This window comes from Megascapheus bottae, chromosome 20 (genome assembly GCF_031878675.1).
Source record: "Megascapheus bottae isolate mThoBot1 chromosome 20, mThoBot2.hap1, whole genome shotgun sequence".
Classification (NCBI taxonomy): Eukaryota; Metazoa; Chordata; class Mammalia; order Rodentia; family Geomyidae; genus Megascapheus; species Megascapheus bottae.
Genome location: NC_143528.1, coordinates 32,321,917 through 32,347,649, shown reverse-complemented (window position 1 = coordinate 32,347,649; position 25,733 = coordinate 32,321,917). Strand labels below are relative to the sequence as shown.

The following is a 25,733-nucleotide window of genomic DNA, read 5'->3' as shown; positions in this document are numbered from 1 at the left end:
ATAAAACTAAGACCTAAAGCCAGAAGTAAACCCTGGACTAAACAATGCGCATTTACAAGGTCCTGAGTCCAACCTACTCAGTACTACACAATAAAAGATAAAATTATTTACTAAAATAACACAATCACTAAAGGTCAAATGTGAATACAGAATCTAAACTCTTTGATTTCTGGTGTATCACAATTGTCATGCCACAAGCATTGCCCTGCTTGTGAATGTCAAAGGAGAAGACTCTACAGAAAAAGAGTTCTGCCTTCAAATGTAAACTAATAGGTTCTTCTCTGTTCTATTGAAAACAGTAGTTCCTGTGATTGAGACCACTGGCTCACTAGATACAAGCTACCTGAGAACAAGATTTAAGGTAGATACATTCAAGAAGAAAAGCAGAAACTCCAAAACTAAGGGGAAACTAAGGGCTATCATTTCATAAGTTGCAGCAAAATATTGTGCCAATGCATATGAAATTTTCTATCCCTCTGTATGTAAGTCTAAGTGGGGTGGAGGAAGAAAAGAGAAGGGGTATAAATATAATCCTAGTATTTAGAAGACAAATTAGCCAATTGGCATGGTGACTTCACTGGTCAGAGAGGGATACCAATTCCATCATTGTTCTCCCAGAGATTACCTGCTGCACTAGAAGAATGTCACAGAGCACTCCCTTAGGAATCTAAGACAAGCCATTGATGAATAGTGGTGATTTCACAATCTTGAACCCATAGGATTTAAAAAATACAATCCCTGAACTCAGTCGCTGTTACAATTCAAAAATAGCCCTATCTCTAAAGTCAAACAACCCCACCATAACATACCATCATCATCTACCTTTTAACTTTACACCGAAGTCCTCATGAGTGTTGGTGGGCATCCTTATCGCCAAAGAGGCAGTCTCTGAAGAAATAACTTCAGGTTTGGAGATAGTTAGAACCTGCCCCGGCCCTGCCTGTGTGAAGCACTCAGCATCCATCAACAAAACCCTGTATTGAGGGATACTTAGAAGAAACATGGCTGAAGGGATACCATTATGACGAAGGAAAAAACTTGGGGCACAGGTCATAGTCCCCAGAAAGGCTGGGTCATGCCACTGCAGGGCAAGTCTACTGATGCCAGTAAGTTTTCCCTCCTTTAATTTAACACTTTTAACTAATGAGGAGGTAACAGACAAATGATTATAATTTGCTATAGAATTCTCATCAGACTAAGGAGCTCAAGCAGTAAAGTGACTCGCTCTTTGCCTCTCAGAATAAATCACAGAGAACTGATGATGCTATTTTGTATATGGAATTTAAATGTCACGATGATTTTAATTAGCATGCCATATTTGGGGAGGGCTAGGTTGTTTTCTCTGTTCAGAGGAAGCTTTATATCTGATAGTGGTGAAATGGTGATGGTTTCTTAAACTCATGAGATGTTTAACCTAAGAGTTGGAGAAATACAGCTTCAGTGAAAATACTAAAGGAGATAATCACATCAAAGGCATAGGGAAGAGACATATTCCAAAAGGAAAACCATCTATTTTACAAATCGGAAAATTGCATCATAGTTTTGTAGATTATTCCTGGTCTGCTGGTGGGTTTTTTTCTTGTTTTCATTGTTGATTTTCTTAAGATCATAGCTTATATCACGACCTCAGCTTACAAAAAGGGAAATTAGAAAACATGGACCATGCTCCCAGCACAGGAGCTTTGGAAAGGACTGATTCTCCTGATATTGTCCAAGAGTCTTCTATCTCTGAGTGGCTTCTCAACTACTGAGTCTGGTGGTACACATTCCCAGGCAACAAAAGGAGCAAGATGAATATGGAAAAAGCCATGGCCTCTTCTTCATAGGATTCAACAAAAGTTACTGTCAAATCACTCAGCACAGGATGCTGCACAGAAAACCTTCATTTCATGTGAGCTTTACTTGCAGGAATTAGCCAGGCACCAGAGGCTCACATCTGCAATCCTAGCTACCCAGGAGCCTGAGGTCTGAGGATTGTGGCTCGAAGCCATCCAGGGCAGTAAAAATCCATGAGACTCTTACCTCCAATAAAGTACTCAAAACAAAACAAAAATACAACCAGCTGTGGCTCAGGAGGTAGCCTTGAGCACAAAAGCTCAGGGACAGTGGCCCAGGCCATGTGTTCTAAGATCAACTCCAAAAGAAAAAAAAAAGGAACAGAAAATATTAAGTTCCACATTTCTCCTACCTTTATATTGTAATTTATTTTGGCATCAATTTCTGGTAGCCATATGTTTATGCAAAAGTATGTGACATTTGGAGATACAAAGGGAAAAGTTGTATCAACCTGTGATTTAGCAAATAAACCACTACTATATAAATGCCAAGTAGTTTCAAAGTTAAAATAAGTCTGGAACCACTGAAAGATACTAGTTTTCAAATTAATGTTTCATATATGACATAAAGTCAACTCTAAAAATTAATTGCCTAGAATTAAAATATACACAGAGAGGCTGTAAAGGGCACTTTTAATAAGCAAACCTTGCACATCCATTCTTTTTCCTAGGCTTTTGTGAAAAATGTCCTTTTATAAAACATCCTTGATAAATCTTCTCCAAAGAGACTTCATTTTCTGTGATAAGGAATTTTGGCTTACACCCAAACAACAAGTCTACGGTCTATAATACAATAAGTTGTGGGAAAAAAAATTTGAGAAGTTTTGCTACATTTAAAAATATTTCATCCTGGCACCAGTGGCTCACACCTATAATCCTAACTACTCAGGAGGCTGAGATCTGAGGATCTTGATTCAAAGCCAACCCAGGCATGAAGGTCTGTGAGACTCTTATCTCCAATTAACCACAGAAAACTAGAAGTGGCACTATGGTTCAAGTAGTAGAGCGCTAATCTTGTGCTCAAGAGTTCAGGGACAGAGCCCAAGCCCAGAGTTCCAACGCCATGACTGACAAAAAGAAAAAAGAATATTTCAATAATTTCCACTGAGAGGGAGTTTAAATATACTGACTGTTTGTAACAAAGAGGGGGGGAAAGAAACCCTCTGCAGTGAATAAGATTCCTGGTATTGGATATTTGATTCTCTTTACCAATGAGCCAATAGGGATTATCATTTCCTGTCCATTTTTCATAGTCCAACACTAGCCTAGACAAAAATGTGAGATTCTATCTGAAAAACAAGTTAAAGCAAAAATGGTTGGGACATGGCTTACGTGGTAGAGTACTTACCACAATAGTGCCAAAACTTCTAAAAACCCATTGTATTTGTATGTGTGTATAGGTGTGTAATTTTCTTTTTCTATACATTCACTGATACGTATCAAAGATAAGTATGCAGGAACTTCTATAGAAAACTAAATTTGACTCTTGGTGACATACTAATAGCTGGATAATATAGAAGTTCTCCTTTTTGTATTTTAACGCACTTCCATTTGACCAAACTTATTTGCATTCCCACTAGCATGTAAAAGGTTTCCTTTTTACCCAGGATCCTGTTCTTTTCTTTTCTCTGATAATAACCATACTGACTGGGGAAAGAAGAAATCTCAATGTCATTTTGCTTTAAATAGTCTTTTCATACAGCCTCATGTGTCTCTTTTGAATACATTTTGTTTTCTGTTGTATATAGATATTGCATTCATACATTATAACATGTACATGTAGAACCATATATGCACATACAGAATGTGTCTATATCAAAACTTCTCTTTATATTTGTCTATTATTCCTTAATTTCTAAAACATTCAGAATCTTAGCAAATGTATCTACTACAGAAAAAAAAAACACAACTGATTTCATGAAGAAGAGACCTTTCACTTGTTTGAAAAGGACTCCATTGCTAGGGCATAGAATATGATTCAGAATTATAAAAATCTTTCAAAATAAAACCTCCTAAATAAAAATCCCATTTCTTGTTATTTATTTCCATAATGGTTTTGATGACAATTAATTTTTGATGACTAGAGATAAATTATGACGTGTGGGAAGGAAAGTTATTACATATGTATATATAATTTATATGATACATATATATACATACATATATGTATACATACCCACAAATCCATTTATATGTATGATATATAGTATATACACACATTCTCACACATTGAACCCAAAGCTTTGTGGATGCATACAAGCAAAATGCCTTACCACTGAGCTATACCTCTAGGCTGTGATTTTATTTTTCACAGTGTAATGAATGCAGTTTAGAACAGGACAATATAATCCTAACATAGGTTATTATTCTTCATAAATAGAAATTCTTTTACATTGCTGCAACTCAATTCATGAACTTGCATTTTTAAAAACTTCTGTTCAGCAAAGGACTCTGCCAGTTTCTTGAAATTATGTTTTTAGTGTCACAATACAAATTCTTCAAATGTAAACCAAGTTAAATCATTTGCCACAAACAGTTTTTTTCTCTTTGGAATAAAGCATGCATAGAACTTACAATAGACAAGACAAGCTGTACCACTAAGACATTGGTCAAGATGCATTGTATTCATTAACAGATCTGTCAAATGACAACTGCTTTGCCCAGCTACTTAAAGATAACAGTTCTAAAAGTAAATAGAGCAAATAAAAGAGTTCAAGGGAAAGGTATACTCTTGTTGGTCACTGAAATTCAGAAAGGTGGAATAGAGAACAAAATTCACAAGTAAACATGCCTAAGCCAGTGAAATTAGTAATCACTAGAAACACTAGTGAGCTCCTCATGAAAGCATTAATACAAGGCTAATGGGATCCCACAGGCTCTCCAGTCACACCCTCAGAGCCACAAATCAACAGGGCTGGATCATTTTTGGAAGATTAGAAAGCATAATCAATACGTTTGACTAACAAGATATAGCAAGTTGTTCATCCAATTAAAGTATTTGATAAAAAGCCTCAAAAATAAAATTCACTCTGGTCAGATCAAAAAACCAGTCATATAGGATTTATATTTGTTTGACAAATACATGCCATGGAAATTAAGCAAGGTAGCAAGATGTACTTGTAAGTGGATAAAAAGAAAGAAAGAAAAGCAAATGGCAAAGAATTATGAAAGAATACTAACTTACAAAGAATTACATTTGTATCTTGAATGTTCCCCAGCAGTTTCTGTGTTGAAGATTTTGTCCCTACTTTAAGGCATTATTGGGAGGTTATAGAAGAAACCTGTATGTGTGGGGAGTAGTGGCAGAAAGTTTGTCATTGGTGGGATACGTCCTTGAAGAGAACATTAACACTCTGTGCTCCCACCCTCCACCTACCTTTCTTCCTCCCTCGCCCCTCCTGCCCTCCCTCCCTCCTTCTCCCCCCACCCTCTGCCAAGACGGGTGATTTCTTCACCACGGGCTCCCTCCCACCAGCAAGTACTGAGTGCCATATGCCCAAAGACAATAGCTCACCTAACCATGAGCCAGAACACATTCTTCCCTAGTATAAATTTCCTCAGGAGTTTTGTCATAGTAACAACTGACTAGTTCAATGTGCATGTTTTATTTTCTTATGTGTTTCTTTTTTAATTAAAAAAACCATATACCTGCGGATTGTATATACTTTTATTTGTTTATTTGAAATAGGGAAGGGAAGGAGGAAAACAAGAAGATTGGGAGGGGTGGGGAAGAGAAAGAGGGACAAAACATGAGGAGGGGTATCAAGGTTCCAGAAGTAATGTACTCATTACCTGACAAATGTAACTGTAACCCTTCAATACATTATCCTGACAATAAAATACAACAAAAAAGAATTCAAATACCATTTTAAGGAGTTGTACTGAGCGATTTCATTTCACCATGTCATTTATGAGCACAACCAATCTTCATCAATGTCGCTCCCTTCACAGTTCCACTCATCTATCCAATCATGTGCTTCTTTTCCTTCTTCGTCCCTCCACCCTCCCTCCCTGCCTCCATCTCTCTTCCTTCTCCCCTTCTTCCTTTTCTCCCTCCATCTTTCTTCATGGCCTCCTTTTCCTCTTTCCTTTCTTTGTTTTCTCCTTCCTAGTGTCCCTCCTTCCCTTTATTCTTCCTCTTTTTCCCATTTTCTAACTTTCTTGCTTCCTTCCTTTCTTTCCTTCATTCTTTTCTTCCTTCCTTCCTTAATTATCTTCTATCTCCTCTCTTCCTGTTCCCTCCCCTTTCTCTCTCTAATGTTTTGCTATATTACCCAGAAGGGTTTTTAACATACTAGCTCAATAAATTCTCCCACCTCAGCTCCACAGCTAGCTGGGACTGTAGGTATGCTGCACTGTGTCCAATGAATTCAAGTTCATTTTGTTTGGGAAGTTTTTATTTTTCCTTTTAGTATCAATCTATAACATAATATACATACTTTTAAAAGTAGATACATATATGCTTATTAAATTGTTTTCAGGATGTGAAGGAAAGCAACAAACAAGCCAATATATACTTTTAGAAAGTAGAAACAAAGAAATTAGAATCATTTCTCTTAACTTCCTATATTTTATACTACCAATAGAGCAGCTGGAATAATCATATGCTTAATTTAAAAGTAAATTCATTAATTTTCAACTAAACCAAAAGGAAACAATTAACTGTGCAATAAGTCCCAATATATTGTTCTAGAGACTGTTGATTTTAAAAATGGATGAATTACAAGTGGATCAAAGACCTGGAGGTAAAATCAGATACACTAAAAACTTTACAAGAAGGAATAGGAGATACACTAGGTCTCCTTGGCACAGGTCAAAACAAAGACATACTAAATCCACTAGCACAACTATGTTCATTGCAGCACTATTTACCATAGCAAAGATATGGAACCAACCCAAATGCCCCTCAGTTGATGAGTGGATCAACAAGATGTGGTATTTATACACAACAGAACTCTATGCTGCTGTCAGAAAGAACGACATCACCCCATTTGTAAGGAAATGGAAAGACTTAGAAAAAAATCATATTAAGTGAAGTAAGCCAGACTCAAAGGAACTTAGGCTCAATGGTTTCCCTCATTTGTCATAATCAGTAGAAACCTTGGGCTCTCCTACAAGAGCTTTACAATAGAGCAAAACTAGATACATAAGGCCATATAGTATGATGCTAAATGAAAGGACCTCCATGATATAGAAACAAAAGCCATATAATTAGTGATTGTTGTCCTTAATGTACTATGTTATTTCTCATCTCTTTTGCTGTCCCTTGGTTATCTCATATGGTTACAGTATTTTACCTTGTTATCTGATATATTGTATATATATATATATATATGTTTATTTGAAATAGGATAGGGAAGGGGGGAAAACAAGATGAGGGGTGGGGGTAGGGAGAGGGAAATGGGGACCAAGACATGAGAAAGGGTATCAATGTTTGTGAAGTAATGCACCTTCTACCTGGTGAATTTAATGTAACCCTTGTATTAATTATAATAAAATATATGAAAAATAAACAAACAAAAGCATGTCATGCAAAAAATGGATGAATTAAAATTCTCCCAAAGCACACTCCTTATTTTTCCTTTGAAAATTTAAGAACACACTGCTATATTCTATTCCTAAGGTAAGCAGAAAATATCTTGGCATGATACATGATATAAATGCCTATTATGTCAAATGACAGAGCCTCCAAATTGAAGTGACCAAGAGATAGATGCCTAAATGCCTCATTTTCTTATCAAAAGCATTTAAGATGGAAGAATGTTACTGATATGGCTTATTGTCTCTCTCTGACATGAATGAGCCCTAAAAATTATTCCTCCCTTATATTTCACATTTTAAAACTTAAAATCTGCTATCTGTTCCATTATTAAATTTTAATAAAATTTAGAACTTCCCAATCAAAACAACGGCTAAAAACAGTATATACTGAAAAACTCCCCATTTTCCCAGTCTCTCACTATATACTTTAGGAAATTGCATTTCTCATTTTTAAGGGCTACAGGCAAAATAATCAAATATGAATGCATAGAGCTCTTTTACTATATAAAATGAGTTACTTTATATATGTGTGAAACATTTTAAAACAATAAAACTTAGAAATATTGTCATTTTAAATCAAAAAGAGACTGGGAATATGGCCTAAATGGTAGACCAACTTCCTTGCACACACATAAATAAGCCAAGAATTCCAGCCCAGTCCTGATACAAAGATCAATCAATCCATAAAAATACTCACATAGCTTCTTCCACATACAGCATTCCCTTGTAATGATGCATTATGATTTATCTAACCATTGTTTAACTGGTTGGTATTTATATTTCTAATGTTTTACTGTTAAAAAGAATAGTAAGATGAATAATTCTGTGTGAATATCATTTTAACTCTGTGATTTGTGTCTCAGTTAAACTCCCAAAGGGAGATTACTAATTCTATTTACAATTTTAGAAATCATTGACAAGTTATTCTTTATACAGACAGTTCAATTATACACTAATATCACAATTCATGCACAAGAAAACTGGACATGGTATCTCCCATTTGTAATCCTTGCTCCTCAGGTTCTTACAGTCAGGAGGACTGTAGTTCAAGGCCAATACAGGCAAAAAGTTCACTAGTTACATCATCTTACCAGAAAAAGCTCAACATGGTGGTACCTACCTATCATCCCGTGGAAAAGTATAAATAGAAAGGTTGCAATCCAGGAAAGACATTGGGATTCTATGTCAAAAAAATAAATAAATAACTAGAGCAAAATGAGGCTGGAGTTTGGCTCATGTAGTAGATCACTTGCTTTGCCAGCCTCATTCACAGCCACTCCCCAAACAGCATAGTTTATCAGCCACAGAACTTTCCCAGTGCTACATACATACCTTCGAATCTAGGAACTGCTTGTTCCAATGCTTTGCTCTTTAGTCCACTGCTATTTCTTGGCACTCTTCCATCTGCATTAAAAGTAGAAAATCTTTTCCCCACTATGTATTTTTTCAATATTTGGCTTTGTTTTATTTGGATTTTTTGCTATGTAGGATCTGATTTTTACAGGGTAAAATCAAAATGAAGCCTCTTGATTTTGAATCAAGTACCCATTTTTTCCCACATAGAAATTTTCTCATTTCAGAATCATTAAGGAAAGCATCCTATGCTTGTTCCCACATTTCTAATTCTCCTATTCTTTTGCATGTACAACTTTCAACAACGGTGTCCAGGTTTGGTGCTGGAAGGGTCTGTGCACAGGCCTGAAGGACACCATGTGGCAAGAGTAACCAATTGACATCATGGAATATCAAATACAGCATAGAAAGAATAAGGTGCCATAAACTTCATGATAGAGTATAGAATTTTATGAGGGCACCAAACAGATATATATATTGAAATTCATGGAAAGGTTAAATCTAAAAAAAAAAAAACAAACCCTTCCCTAGGGCTGAGAGTTTGGCCTACTGGTAGAGTGCTTTCCTAGCATGCACGAAGACCCGGGTTTGATTCCTCAGTACCACATACAGAGGGAAAAAAAGCCAGGAAGTGGTGCTGAGGCTCAAGTGGTAGAGCTCTAGCCTTGAGAAAGCCCAAGGACAGTGCTTAGGCCCTGAGCTCAAGGCCAGGACTGGCAAAAACAAACAAACAAACAAAAAACCTTCCCAAGATAGTGACATCTGAAGAGAGGAAGGAAAAGAATTTCCTGGTCAATGGGTTATTAAAGGTGGGAAACATGGGAGGGAGGCAGAAAAGAAAGGTCTATATTAGGAAGCTCCCCTGTAGCGAGAGGATTATGGTTGTTTGAGTGAGAATCTTGAAAGTTCACTAGGGTGCTTTTTCTGAAAGTAATGGGAAACAAGAAAAATGGGGAGAGCGATCACCATTCAGATGTAATATTACCCAGTACAATTAGTAGGGGCAGAGACTCACTACCATGAAGAATAAGTTGGCCTCTCTTCATTGTTCCCTTAACTACACTTTAATTTTCCATCTATTGTTTCTGTTTCTCTCCATGTCCCATTAGATGCAAAGATAAAAGCTCCACTGAAGAGTACTGGTATGCTTTTACCACATATCACTGATTCCATACTTTCAATAACTGTTTGGTGAATGGATCGCTAGGCCCACTTCCTACATAAAAGGAATAGCAACTGTTTTCACCAAAAGAGTTGTACATCCTTTGTTACATACACACACGGTTATAATCTTCACTCCAAAACAGTGGTTCTCCCCCCAAAATGCTTACACCAATGTCAAATAGTAGCTGCCATTTGGTAAACCTTTCCATAGCAACCAACTGATGTTGATGCAATATCAAATAACAGGTTAGCAATGGCATAATCAGTCACTGATTCTCTTGAAAGTTTAGCCCCACAAGTCACTATATCTGTCTATCTATACATATACATATGTATGTATGCATATACACATGTATGTATATGTATATGCACATATGCACATATATAGTTATATCAGTTGAGTTGGTCATTTAGGACACTCATGAGAAGAAAGGTGAATGAAGGCCTCCTTAGACTTCATTAAATCACCATATCTGAGAGTATCTACAGCTGTTGGCAATGATGAATTGGATATTCATAATACAGTCTTCAGCGTAGAATGGCTCATCCCACTATAACTGCAGGTCAGCCACCAGATCACAAGAGCAAAGCACAGATACTCTACTGGGTACCATGTTGCTCAGCTGGGATGTTCAGTGGATTAAGTGATTCAATTTGAGACTCATAATACTTCCCACTTCTGATGCGCATTAGAATCTTCATCCCATGGTGAAGAGCACCCACATGGGTAAAAGAGGATGCAGAGTGATGCATAGTCATAAGAGTTGTGCAACAAATGAGCTCCTCAAAATGAGCAACATGCTAAAATTTCAATTCACAGGTATTTTTTTTGCCAGTCCTGGGCTTGAGCTCAGGGCCTGAGCATTGTCCTTGGACTTTCTCAAGGCTAGAGCTCTACCACTTGAGCCTCAGCACCACTCTCGCTTTTTTTTGTATGTATGTGGTACCGAGGAATCAAACCCGGGCCTTTGTGCATGCTAGGCAAGCACTCTACCACTAGGCCAAACTCCCAGCCCTTCACAAGCATTTTTAATGATTAAAAATTCTTAAAGATTTAAAAAGGTAAAATTAACAAAGCAACATGAAATTTGATCTACTGGTATTAAACAGTATCAAATTGGACATTCAAAAAAACCATCTTGCGACATTCAAAAGTCTTTAAGAGCCAAGCAGCAGTGGCTCACAACTGTAATCCTAACTCTTCGGGAGGCTAAGATCTGAGGATCATGGTTCAAAGGCAGCCCAGGCAGGACAGTTCTTGAGACTCTTATTCCCAATCGCCAGAAAACCAGTGGTAGATTGCTACCCTTGAGCATAAGAGTTCAGAGACAACATTCAAGTCCTGAGTTCAAACCCCACAACAGACAATAATAATAATGATAAAAACATTAAGGCCAGGGGGCCGGGAGTTTGGCCTAGTGGTTAAAGTGCCTGCCTAGCATGCACGAAGACCCGGGTTCGATTCCTTGGTACCACATACATACAAAAAAGCCGGAAGTGGTGCTGTGGCTCAAATGGTAGAGCTCTAGCCTTGAGAAAGTCCAAGGACAGTGCTCAGGCCCTGAGCTCAAGCCCAGGACTGGCAAAACAAAACAAAACAAAACAAAAAAAACATTAAGGCCAGGTGCAGTGACTCACGCCTGTAATCCTAGCTACTCAGGAGGCTGAGATCTGAGGATCAAAGTTCAAAGGCAGCCCAGGCACTAAAGTCTGAGAGACTCTTATCTCCACTTAATCACTAAAAAACGGGAAGTGGGGCTGTGGCTCAAGGGTAGGGTGGCAGCCTTGAGCTGAAGAGCTCAGGGACAGTGCCCAAGCCCAGAGTTCAAGCCCTGTGACCCACAAAAAGAAAATAAATAGTAAGTTTTTAAGAATTCTAATTAAGTCCCCATAACAGATATTATGAATAAACAAATACCCTGGTTGTCATGAGGTTTGTTTTCTGTTTGGATTTCTTTTATGTGGCATTTACATTCATTCTGACTGAAGTTCTAATACTGAAATTTATCAATAAACATAAGCACACCTAAGGTATTTGATGGAATGGTTATTTTTATTGAATTGAGCACTCATTTAAATGAAGAAATATTACAGTTATTAAATTCAATAACTTCATTAGGGAAATTTCATTCCAAGATTAATCACTTTTAAATTCTTCACCCAGCAAAGATACTTTATCTAGTAAACTACTAACGTGCTGGCTGAACAGATTCCATTACTGTCTCCTGTGTCATCTAGTCTCCAGGACAACATTAAGAGCTTAAAGATGGATTGCTTTAATCAACATATTTAGGCAACCAGACTTTCATGTTATTTTATCTGAAAGAAGAATTATGGACACACATATCTTTGCTGCAAATTCTGTGGGGATTAACCAATGAAATACCTTTTCTTAGTGAAATAAGAACATACCTACTTTATAAAATATGTCACTTTTGGGGGGAAAGTCAACACTTAAATTCCTTCGACATTGGAAGAGGTAGTCTGAGTACTGAGAAAAACAATTGCAGGCCAACAGCTAAATTTTTGCGTAAGTATATGCTTTTATCAAACCTTACAGGTAAATGTTGACTTTATTTAAATTTTTTTGAAATATGCAATAATCCTGATACTGCACAATCAATGAAGGTGAATAATATAATTATTAGTGCCTAAGATCTCCTCAAAGATTTTTTTAAATGTCTTTATTGATTTTGATATTGCTCTCACTTTCAATTAAAAAAAAACAATATGTTACCCCCAAAGAATTTAGGTTATTGTTTAACCATGTGCCATGTACTCCAGTTGTAGGAAAATTGGAGAACACTTTAGCCAACTCCTAAAGTTTTGACACCAACTCGCATTAAACCAGCAACATGCTCTGTGGATCAGTTAGTCTCATGGGACTCTGCTGGGAAGATTATCCTTCCTTTTAGTGGCCTCTTTCCTACCACATTCTCTTTAAGAGGAAAGAATATGACCTGAGGCAAATAGAGAAAGGGATTACTTTTAGTAAAATGCTAAAATTTGCCCATATCTTCTTCAGAGATAAAAATCTAAATCACAAAACAAAATAAAAATCACAGTGCTGAGTTATTTAAGAATTCTTAAGGTTTTAACTAAAATAAGTCTTGGGACAGCTCATTTTTTTTAAGTTCCTATCATTTAATTGGGTATATATTGCCAATTTCTTCATGAGATAATCTCATCTATGTAGATAGGATCTTTAAGATACAAGATTAAATCTCAAGGTTAAATATCAAAAATCGTTGACCTATATTTTCTATGAATGTCAAAAATTGGCTCCATGTTTATAAAGCAATAGATAGGAACTTTTATTAGCAATAATATGAGATGCTACAAGCTTGTGCTCCATGGTAGGTGAAGCAATCACTTTGTTTTGAGTGCAAATGCTTGTGGGTTTCTGATCCTGCCAATACTCTTGGCATCTGCACAAAACTTATGGACACTGGACATATCCAGTTTTGGAATGAACTCCATGAACCTGGCAGCTCTCTACATCTCTTGAGGACAGGACATTACAAGATATGTTCAAGGACAGTGCAAAGCTCCTGTGGGAAGGAAGCAGATTTACTTCTGCAAAGGAACAGATTTCTTTTGGAATTCAAGCCAGTACTCTAATCTGTGTCAGAGTACAGTCCAAAGGGCCTTGTAACTAGGATTAAAGGCAGGAGCCACCAGTGCCTGGCTTCCACTATCCAATTCTTAAAAGTTCCATAATGCTTCCTTACCATCAAACTGGAGAATAAGCTTCTAAAACAACTCATGAATGTCTAGAAAACATACTTACAACATATCTAACCCACTATGATGCTCGCTTTCATATATACCAAGACACTGGATGACTGTGGTGAGAAGTGTTTAAGAGACAGCTCAAACTTCTTTAAACAATTTCAGTCGTTTAAAACTTTTAATATGCAGTAGACAAAATGCATTTCAAGGGTACTGATGAGCACAGTCTATAATTTCCAAAAATGTGCTGTTTCTTGCAAATTACAGGAGGAGCACATCTAAATCATCAACAAAACAAAAGTGTCAGGAACTTGAAGTAGAGACACAAGGTACAAGGTGCAAGCTGCATTATAGTGAGTCATGCACAAAATGGTTTTCCTTCATGAATGAACTATACCTAAGTACTATCTCTTTTTTGTGAAAATACAAAAGCATAAGAAATCTAATTTTTGTTTGAGTTGTGTGGCTTTCTTTCTTTTAGAAATTTCTTCCTAGTGGTGCCAACAGAGAATTAAATCTTAATGCCACAGCACTATTCTCATTTCTAAAATTACTTTCAGACAGATTAGAGACACTGTGGGTGGGAAGTGCCTTCTCTGGGGGCCTAATGCAGGACACCACCGTCTACTTTGTGGAAAGCATCCTTTTGCACATAGCCTGGCATCAGCACATGAAATAAAACACAATTAAAAATTTCAAAACACCCATTTTAATTTTAATTTTTAATTATCTGTTGTCTGTCAAACATCTCACGGTTAATTAACTTTTCACACTCTCAGTCTACTTCTCTTAATTATATGCTGTCACTCTACAATAAAATTTAGCAAAATGGTACTAACTAATATTGAAACATTAGGGCCAAGTTCTATGACACATTTAATGGATTTCTCATAGGAAGGGAGAAAAGTCTGATTACAACCTTTATATCTCAAATGATAAAATCACATTTTTAGTATTTTAACAATTTAAAGTGCTTAATATCTAGCATATCATTTCATATGCCTGAGACCTTCACTCATTCAGAAAGCAAAATTACTTTTGTCATGGTCACTCAAGTTCTTTGAAGATGTGATTCATTCTTTACCAAATTCTTTGTTCCCCACACATCTAGCTAATTATTTCTATGTAACAAGCACTTGTGTTTGTTCAATGAATAAAAATATTTTTCCAACTAGAGTTATAAATGCAAAATCTTAGAATTCCTATGTTATTATAAAGAAAACCATTAAGATTTTAAGATAAAACATGAACTTATATATATGGATATAGATTATGTAGCGGATATATCCATATTTTAATGGGAAATATAATGCTTCAGAAATTACAGATTTTTTTTTTATTCACAGAGTTAGTTTAATCAGTGTATGCAAAGAAAAGGCAGACTGCAGCTGTACCATAATCCGGGAAACTCTTGTGAGGAGCATCTAAGAAGACTCCAGTGTATGAGGCTTCAGATACCACACAGTCATACACTTGGAATGTTGACAATCAACCAAGATAAAAATATAGAGACTCTTGCGCAGAGGAAACGTATTGGTCTAGTAGATTAGCAGTGTGAAAAGAATGAGATCAGAGGATTGAGGATACTAAGATCTGAGGAAGTAACAAGTAACTGGACCTTTGAGAATGAGCACAGATGAGGAACGGCTCTGCATCTCTTATTACTGTCAATCAGAGAACAAATAAGGCACAAGAGCCATTATAACCATGAGGTGGACAAGATGGCCCAGCCACTAAATGCCTTCTGATCTTCGGAAATTACAGATGTTTTTAAGCAAACCTAGAACATTTCATAGAGTTAAACGAAATGAGACCTATGGCTCAAATTTCCAAACTCTTTTGATTTGGGTGATTTTGATGACACTGGGGACAGATGTCATCCACTGCCTGGCTCTGTAACTCTCTGGGAGATTGGAGCTTATGACCTAGGATTCAAACTCTCTTGGCCTCATTCATATGATTTATAAAGCAAGAGCATTTCCGAACAAAATTAGACTTGAAAGACGACCTAGGCAGCAATATAGTCTGACAAGCGGCCAGGCACATTTTACCTTGTTGATCACTTTGGATTTTGCCTTTACTTGGTTTTCCATTAACCTAGCATTACATAAATCTATTTTGTGCTCTTACACTGTGGTTTTATAGGTTTTTATTTTACCCATAGTATAAATTACATGAACTATTAGAGGTCAAATGGTGTCTGATAATAGTAACTAAAGCTAATGACTTCCTAGAATCAATTAAGTCTGCAACAGTATACGAATTAAGAACATCTATTAACATTAAGATTCAACGTGAATATTGGAAAAATGCTACAATTTTCTAGCAATCAATACATTTGTAAATACCGTAACTGGTAAAGGTTGCATTGAGGGTGTCTTCCATTATATCAGAGTTCAATTACTGCTATTTCACTTGTTAAATTCTAATTATTACTAGTTTCACTGTTACTATTTGTCCTGTGAGTGTAGGTTGTATCTCTTTTAACTGATAATGACAGTTACTTCTCCATGCATATTTAATCATAGTTTTTTTCATAAAAATGTGTAGATATACAGCTCTACGGTTTAGATGTCTATTTTCCAGTTTTGGATAAGATTTCAAAGTTTTAGGTACGCTTGGGTTCTAGTAGTTAAAAAAAAATACTACAGAAAAAAATACTATGGATTATAACAATCCTATTCAAATAATTGGCTTATATGTACTTAAAGTGTTGATATGTCCAAATCCTATAACCCACACATAGCAAGAGAATATTTAGATCAGTTAATAATCTTAAAGTGTTTCAAATGTCTCCTTTTCTTCCTGAATATTACATTCCCCATTCCCTTACCATTCCTACAGCCATTACTCAATTCTGGCCCTCAATAGCTTCTTTTATACAGCTTCCACAACAAATTTCTGGCTAGAGTTGAAGGCTTATCCCTCACTTTACCTCCGTAAGTCCAGCATATATACCAACACCAGAAAGAAACCTCTAAAATACAGATAGGAACATCTTTTCCCCCTGTTTCACTTTCAGAGGTGTGACAAAGTGTTCTTAACTTCTGTGACATGGGGAGTGTTCTGTGTCAGGTACCTGTGTGAGCCTTCAGTCTTCACATCATGCCCCAAGCTCTAGTATTGCACGAACACCTCAGGGCACTTCCCCTGGGAGGAGTCAGAATCTCCTACCTTGGGGCCACTGGACTTTTGACCATCCTCACTTACTTTCCTGGAATCCTTTTTGATTAGCATATCTTAGTTGTACAACACAAGGGTTTCCATGCATCCATATAAACAACAGCAATCAAATTCACCCCAACATCCTTTCCAATTGCTCTCCCTCAGGCTCTACCTCCCAACACAATGGGACAATACAAAAGAAAAGGGTGGGAAATTGGGACTGAAATGGAGATGAAGCAAAGGAGTTAGTCGACAGTTGCCAAATCTGTGTGATTATATACTTATTGAATTAAAAAATATGTGAATACATCCAACTACAAGGAAAAAGTATGCATTCCTTAATCTGTTCTATTTATAATCCCAAAGTCAAAGTCATTATATTTTTGTGTAATTTTGTGCATAAAATTTAATTCCGCTAATACTCAGGCCCTATATCATGGTCTTCATACTGTGATTTCACTATCTGCCAATCATGGGAAGCACAGATACTGTCGCTCTCTCTGGTGTAGCCAGGACATGAAGCCTTACTTAACGTAAAAACTCTAGGATTTTTATGTCATTCTTTCAATGCAAAAGATGGTTAAAAAAAGGCTTGATAGATCACCATTTGAAATGTGTGTAAAAGGAGAATAAATATTTAGAAATTCACATGTAACTGATCAAATTAAGAAAACTTTTCACTTACAAAATTTGGGGGAATGAGTGATATTTTCCTTTAGACCTTAAACATGGACCACCACAACAAAATTCACTTTACTTTTACTACTCTAAGACAGCCACACAAAAGAAAACTAATATCAATGTTTCCACTTGGTGTGAGTCACTCTTCTCTTTAAGTACAGAGCCAGTTCTGCAAGGAAAAGGACGTTAACTGTGCCACTCACTGTTCAGTAACAATGACCCGGTTATACTTAGCCGTTCTGTATTAGGAATATGTTATGATTCATAAAATATGCAAGATGCTTGTTTGATTGAGAAGTCACAGTCCTGAAGATGTGGCCTGAGACAGACATCAGAAATGCAGCAATGTCTGACAGGGCTGAGAAAAGGCACTATGTGGGAGCTGAGACATGATTTAGAGCAGAGTACGCTACATATCTTCTCAAGGCAACAAGTTCAAGGACTTGTAAATTTAAAGAGGAACATTTAACGTTATACTTATATCATGTAACTCTTTCTTGCCACTTCAGTATTTGTCTGTACCTCATTTGTCTGTGCCTCATTTCTTTCAAGGTAAAGAGAGTTATCCAAAGGAGTATTCAACAACTTTTTTAACCAAAATGATCCAAGTTTGGTCCATAGTTTCTATGAGAAATTATTTTAGTTTTTCTTTAGTGATTTAGTACATCCCTTTTTTAAGGATTTGAATGTTGCCTAATGGAGTCATGTATAAACATTTTATATTTAAACATGTAAAGTTAGTATCTAGGAAATAATTTTATAATTAGGCATTGATTAAAAATATATGTAACATATGTGAAACATTTATAAAAGCTAGCTACATTCTAGCATTTAGTGAGAAAACCACAGACTGAACCAAGATTTTACTTCAGTATGTTTCACCCACATTTGGCACACCAAAGCAAGGTTTATGTAGGATAAGTTGTCTAAAGACACAAGGAAGAGCCTGGCCTTGACCCTGCTATCTACAGAAAACAAAATATCTTCTCCAAAATCTAAAAATCAGGGGCAGGGAGTTTGGCCTAGTGGTAGAGTGCTTGCCTAGCGGGCACAAAGGCCTGGGTTCGATTCCTCAGTACCACATACATAGAAAAAAGCCAGAAGTGGTGCTGAGGCTCAAGTGGTAGAGCTCTAGCCTTGAAAAAGTCAAAGGACAGTGCTCAGGCCCTGAGCTCAAGCCCAGAACTGACAAAAAAAAATCTAAAAATCAGGTTTAAGCCTCTGAATGAAATATTCTATTCCTCTCTACTCTTTTATTCTTCTTTTCTATTCTACTGTATTTTACATACTCAGAATTATTTTTCTATGGAATAAAAGCACCAGGAAATTACCTTCCTCACTTATTTTTGATCAGAATTGAAAACAGATAAATTTCTACTTCATTACACACAGTCAAGCTAAAGCTTCCATGTCATTTTTCTCTCTTCCTATTGAATGCTCAGACTTGCTCCAAAAAGTACATTCATTAGGGCCTGGAATTTGGCCTAGTGGTAAGAGCACTTGCCTAGCATGCATGAAGACCTGGAAAAAGGCTGGAAATAGTGCTGTGGCTCCAGTGGTAGAGCGCTAGACTTGAGAAAGTCCAAGGACAGTGCTCTGAGTTCAAGACCCAGGACTAGGGGAAAAAAAAGCACATTCATTAAACCAAAATAAACTAGACTGTTTTATTTTCTAAAATTCATATGATTCATTATGTCAGTATTCAAATTAATAAAAGGTAAAAGAATTAAAATCTATTAACTTACTGCAACAGAATCTACATTCATCTTAATTTTCAAATCAAGAATATTTAAGTTAGCCACTTTAATTCACACTTGTAATCCTCCCTGGATCAAGTTTTAAGGACAGCTAAGGAAAGGTAAGAATGATTCAAATCTCAACCAGTAAATTAGACATGGTGGTAAGATGTATGCAATCCTACTATGAGGATGGAATTCATAAGAGAATCATTGTCCCAGGCTAGGCTAGCCTTAGGGGAGGGAAGAGACTCTCTGAAAAATAACCTAAACGTTAAAAAAAAAAAGTTTTAGGGACTTGACTGTAGTGTGTAGTGGTAAACTGGGGGAGGTCATGCTCAAACCCTAGTACTACAGAGAGAGATTGAACCCCTCTATACATTGCCCTGACAATAAAATGTTAAAAGTAAAATAATAAAGAAAGAAAGATAGAAGAGACAAGAGAGACAGAGAAAAAAGTTTTAACTTTCAATGATTATGAAACTATGTGTGAGTTTAAATCCTCATTGTTTTTAAAATAAATGATTAGGAGATCGGTGGAAGATGGCAGTGCTTCAGGGTGGCACATATTGAGCTCCTGCCAAGATTCATGTACTGGCAGTGCAGGAGACAGTCCTCTACCAGAAATTGATCCTAAGTAAGCTTTAGGACCACAGAGAACTCAGGCAGAGAGGAAAAAAAGGAAAAAAAAGGAAGAATACCAGCGCGAAAAGAGAGCATGGAGCTCCGCCACTGAGCAGCCAGGGAGCAAAGGCTCTTCTGAATCAGAGCAGAGAAAGTGCTCCACAGCAGCTCAGACCTGCTGGCTGCAGACAGAGCTGCACAGAGCCTGCGCGAGCCCAGAGCCGACACCCAGCAGTGCATGGACCTGCCAGCTTCAAGGAACCAGAGAATCCAGCAATTTGTAAGTAGCTCCTAGGAGAAGTTTCCACTTCTGCTCCAGAAACAGCATTGGGAGGGAGCCCCTCCCCCACCAACTGAGAGCAGTGCCACCTTGACTGCTGGCAATGACTCAGGCCAAAGCAATTGGAGCCTGAGAGGTGTTGCTGACAGCACCATCTTTCTTACTGGCAAAGAATTTCCCAGAGATCCCTTAGTGGGAAGCCTGGCTGAAGTCCATTCCCCTGCGCCACCCACAGACCTGGTAAACAAAGCCGCCAGCAGATCCTTCAGCTTTGTTTTACCAAACAAGCAATCTCATCCGAAAAACTGCAAAGCTAAATCACAAGAGAAAAAGACTTTGTAAAGTGTTTAGATCCCGAATTTAGTGGAGACACAAGTATCCTAACTTCTCCTCCCACCAAAAAAAAAAACTAAAGAGTACCCTTTTTTAATTTTTTTACCCCATTTCATTGACATTTCTAAATGTTCTTATTTTTCTCTTTGCCATTTAACCTACACCTTTTTTTTTTGTTATGATTCATTCCTTTTTTTTTCTTTTTTTCTCCTCTCTTTTCCCACAATCCTGCTGTCAGTGACAGCTGTGGGTACAGTTTGAATAAAAACGATATCCATATTGATACATTCACCTGCTTTTTAAACTCTGGGTTCTCAATCCTAGTATCTCTTCGGTAAGAACTCATTTGTGTGTGTATGTGTGTGTGTTTTCTGTTTTATTTTGTTGCTGTTTTGTTTCTTCTTTTCTTTCTTAAATGGGTATCATTGAAATCTCCTATATCAACCTCTCTCTTTTCTCTATATATTCTTCTTATTACTCCTCTTATTTTGATAAGTTTTATCTAAGTTCATCTAAACTTTCTACACAAATACTCTACCTGTCTATCACCTTAGGTCAGTTATCCTTACACGATACCCTTTCTTCATTACTATAATATTCTTATACTCCTGTATTATTCTTTTCCTACCTCCCTAGTGTTTCATATTATTTTTCTATCTCTGGTCCTCTGTTCATCCTTCAACTCTTATAATGCATGGATCTACATTTGATGGCTGTTGAGCAATGCTATGTATCTAGGTGTTCAATTATACTCTAGGTCCAGAGGGACTTAAATACAATAGAGATTGGATTGAAGGGCTTATTGTTTTGGTCATAAATTGGTCATCTGTGATTGTATTAGATTTGTATGAAAGTGTACAAAAAGAAAGAGAGAGTGTTATTACCAATCTAAAAGAGCTAATATCTATTGTCAGCCAACTAAAAAGGTCTAGGTTGGTTATATCTGAAAAATTATAATCTTGTTTAGTATTAATCTTGCTCCCATCCTCAAATGGGCAGAACAAGAAATTCAAGAAAAATGTCAGATCAAGGAATAGCATCTCCCACTCAACATAAACAGGCAATGGAGCAGTCAGTGGCAAATCTAGAGGAGAGCCTTCCAAGTGCTTTACAATGCAATTGATAAACATCATTATGAAAAATGTGAAAACATAAAGAGATAAGGGAGGAAGCCACAGCTAAACAAGAGGAAACCATAAACAAGGTGATATGTGAAAAAGGGGAAGCCATAAAGGAGGCCATAATAAAGGTTTTTTCAAAGAAAAATGGATGAATTCATAGAATACACAAACAAAAAGGTGACTGAACTCCAACAAATGTCCAAAGAGAATAAAGCTGCTGAGCTAACTACCCAAATGGAAATCAAGGAGTTAAGAAATCCATACATGATCTAAAACAAGAGATGCAAGGCATCAAAAATGAGCAATTAGAAGCAAGGGAGATGATATTGTTATAGCATCTCACTTTGTTATCTGATATATTGAATTTATTTGTATTTGGTTATTTGAAATTTGATAGGGAAGGGGGGAAAACCAAGACAGGTGAGGGGTGTGTGGGAGAGGGAAATGGGTACCAAGACATGTGAAAGGGTATCAATATAAGTGAATTAATGCACCTTCTATCTGGCAAATATCATGTAACCCTTTTACTAATTACAATAAAAAAAAACTAAAAAAAAAAGCAAGGGAGATGAAGAATAAATTAGATAGTTTTGATAGCAGGTTAGACAATGCAGAAGAGAGAATTTCCAGGGTTGAAGATAATTTAGTTGTTATAGAAAAAGAACAGAAAATGAGTCAATTCAAATCTAGGAAATATGAGAAAACACTACAGGAGGTCCAAGATACAATTAGGAAGCCTAATTTAAGGCTAATTGGTATTGAGGAGGGTGTAGAGAAAGAGGTCAATGGTATTGGAAATATACTTCAGGGAATCATCTCAGAGAACTTCCCAAATATCCAGAAGGGCAGGCCCATCCAGATACAACAAGCTTTTAGAACCCAAAACAGACCTGACCAGAAAAGGACATGCTACCGCCACATTATAATCTGAACTGGATCAATAGAGGCCAAAGATAGGATCCTAAAAGCAGTCAGGTAGAAGAGAACAATCACCTATAAAGGCAAACCAATCAGAATAACCCCAGATTTCTCAGCAGAGACCATGCAAGCAAGAAGAGATTGGAATAATATATACCAAGCCCTGAACTCAAATAACTACGAACCAAGAATACTGTTCCCAGCAAAGCTCTCATTCATAACTGAGGGAACAATAAAAACATTCCATTCCTAGGAAAAGCTTCAACATTATGTTAGAATAAACTCTATCAAGCTAACGGCCCCCATAAACAGGCTGGAGTTGCCATCCTCATATCAGATAAAATAGACTTCAAACTAAAATTAGTGAAAAAAGACAAAGACAGTTACTACATACTACTAAAGGGATCTTTCCTCCAGGAGGACATAAGCATCCGAAATATGTACACACCTAATCCCAGAGCTCTGAAATTCATCAAGGAAAATTTACTTTCACTGAAACCATACATAGATCAAAACACAGTGATTGTTGGTGATTTTAACACACCATTCTCACCTTTGGACAGATCAACAAGGCAAAAACTCAACAGAGAAACCTTAGAATTGAACAACTATACAGACCAACTAGATCTAACAGACATCTGCAGATTATTCCACCCAGCAACAACACAATATACGTTTTTCTCAGCAGCACATGGAACATTTTCCAAAATAGACGACATCTTAGGCCATAAAACAAACCTGGACAGATTCAGAAACACTGAAATTATTCCCTGCACTCTCTCAGACCACAAGGGCATCAAATTGGAACTGAATACACAACTCCACCAATGAAAACCCTGTAACTCATGGAGATTGAACAACACATTGTTGAATCACCAATGGGTCATCAAAGAGATCAGAACAGAAATCCAACAGTTTATAAAATTTAACAAAAAAGGAGCACACAAAATACCAGCTCCTTTGGGAAACGGCAAAGGCAGTATTCAGAGGAAAATTTATAGCTCTGAGTGCCTACAATAACAAATTGGAAAAATCGCAAACCAACTATTCAATGTGTCACCTTAGGCTCCTGGAAAAAGAGCAACAAACCAACCCTAATCCCACTAGAAAGAAGCAAATTATTAAAATCAAAGCAGAATTAAATGAATTGGAATCCAAAAAAAAAAACTATAGAAAGAATCGACAAAACAAGGAGTGGGTTCTTTGAAAGAATTAACAAAATTGAAAAACCCTTACCAAATCTTACAAAAAAAAATAGGGAGCATACTGAAATAAACAAAATCACAGACGAAAATGGTAATATCACAACAGAAATTACCAAGATCCAGAGTATCATGAGGGAATACTTCTCAAACCTTTACGCCAACAAATTTGAGAATCTAGAAGAAATGGACGAATTCCTAGCCAATATTAACACACCCACACTGAACCAAGAATAACTAACTCTACTAAACAGGCCTATTGCAAGCACTGAAATAGAAATGGCAATAAGAGAACTTCCACCTAAGAAAAGCCCAGGGCCAGATGGATTCACAGCTGAATTCTATAAGGTCTTCAAAGCAGAGCTCACACCAATACTCCTCAAGCTCTTCAACGAAATTGAAAATGAAGGTTCTTTACCAAACTCATTCTATGAAGCCAGTATAACCCTCATCCCCAAACCAGACAGAGATTCATCAAAGAAAGAGAACTATAGACCTATTTCTTTGATGAACATCGATACAAAACTTCTCAATAAAATACTGGCCAACCGTCTACAACAACTCATCAAAAAAATTATACACTATGATGAAACAGGATTCATCACAGGGAGGCAAAGCTGGTTCAACATACGCAAATCAATTAATATAATTCAACACATCAACAGGAGCAAGGACAAAAATCACATGATTGTCTCAATAGACGCGGAAAAGGCATTTGAGAAGATCCAACACCCCTTTATGTTAAAAGCTCTGGAGAAACTAGGAATCCATGGAACATTCCTCAATATAATAAAGGCTGGGTATGACAAACCCACAACTAGTATTATACTTAATGGCAAAAAGTAAAGCCATTCCCTCTAAAATCAGGAATGAGACAAGGATGCCCACCCTCTCCACTCCTCTTTAACATAGTTTTAGAATTCCTAGCCAGTGCAATAAGGCAAGAAGCAAGCATAAAGTGAATCCAAATAGGGAAAGAGGAAGTAAAACTTTCCCTCTTTGCAGATGACATGATCCTGTATTTAAAAAATCCTACAGACTCTACTCCCAAGCACCTTGAGCTGATTCAAAACTTTGGAAGGTGAGCAGGGTTTAAAATTAACCCTCAAGAATCAACTGCCTTCCTCTACGCCAACAGTGAGAGGAACGAGGCAACAATCAGGAAAGCAACTCTGAAATACCCTCAAAGAAAATAAAGTACGTAGGAATTAGCTTAACTAAGAATGTAAAGGACCTTTTTGATGAAAACTTTAAAACCCTTAAAAAGGAAATGAAAGCAGAACTGAGGAAATGGAAGAACCTCCCATGACCCTGGATTGGAAGAATCAACATCGTGGAAATGACAATCTTGCCAAGGGTTATTTACAAATTCAACACAATACCCATCAATAGCCCAATGTCATTCTTTAAATAAATAGAAGAGGCAACCCAAAATTTCATATAGAATAATAAAAGACCCCGTATAGCAAAAACACTTCTTAGCAGAAAGAACGGCGCAGGAGGAATTTCAATACCAAACTTTAGACTCTATTACAGAGCTATAATTATCAAAACAGCTTGGTACTGGCACAAGAACAGGCCTGAAGACTAATGGCATGGAACTGAAGACCCAGATATTAAACCACAGACCTATGGCCACCTAATCTTTGACAAGGGAGCCAAAAAAATAGAATTGAAGAAAGATAGCCTCTTCAAGAAGTTGTGCAGAACTGGTTTAAACACATGAAGAAAACTAAAGTTGGATCCTTCTTTGTCACCCTGCACTAGAATTAACTCCAAATGGATCAAAGACCTGGAGGTAAAAGCCGACACTCTGAAAACTTTACAAGAAGGAATAGGAGATACACTAGACCTCCCTGGCACAGGTTGAAACTTTCTTAATAAGGACAAAGAATCATAACAAATCAGAGAAAGGCTGGATAAGTGGGACTGCATTAAACTGCAGAGCTTTTGTATGGCAAAGGACATAGCTAGTAAACTAATTAGGAAGTCTACAGTGGGAGAAGATCTTCACCAACCAAACAACGGACAAGGGCCTCATATCTAAA

At 36.9% G+C, this 25,733-nt stretch overlaps 1 protein-coding gene across 5 annotated transcripts in view; it reads right to left on the bottom strand.

Moving 5' to 3' along the window:
* Positions 1–25,733, bottom strand: part of Marchf1 (membrane associated ring-CH-type finger 1) — a 698,633-nt gene that overhangs the window by 377,956 nt on the left and 294,944 nt on the right. For 3 of the 5 annotated variants that reach the window (XM_090354231.1, XM_090354234.1, XM_090354228.1), the window contains exon 1: positions 823–967. The exons of 1 other annotated variant lie outside the window; for it this stretch is intronic. The gene's annotated coding sequence lies outside the window, so the exon portion shown is untranslated. Of the gene's footprint in view, positions 1–809; positions 968–25,733 lie in introns of those variants that run through there. One more of the 5 variants, XM_090354230.1, reaches the window with a different exon arrangement.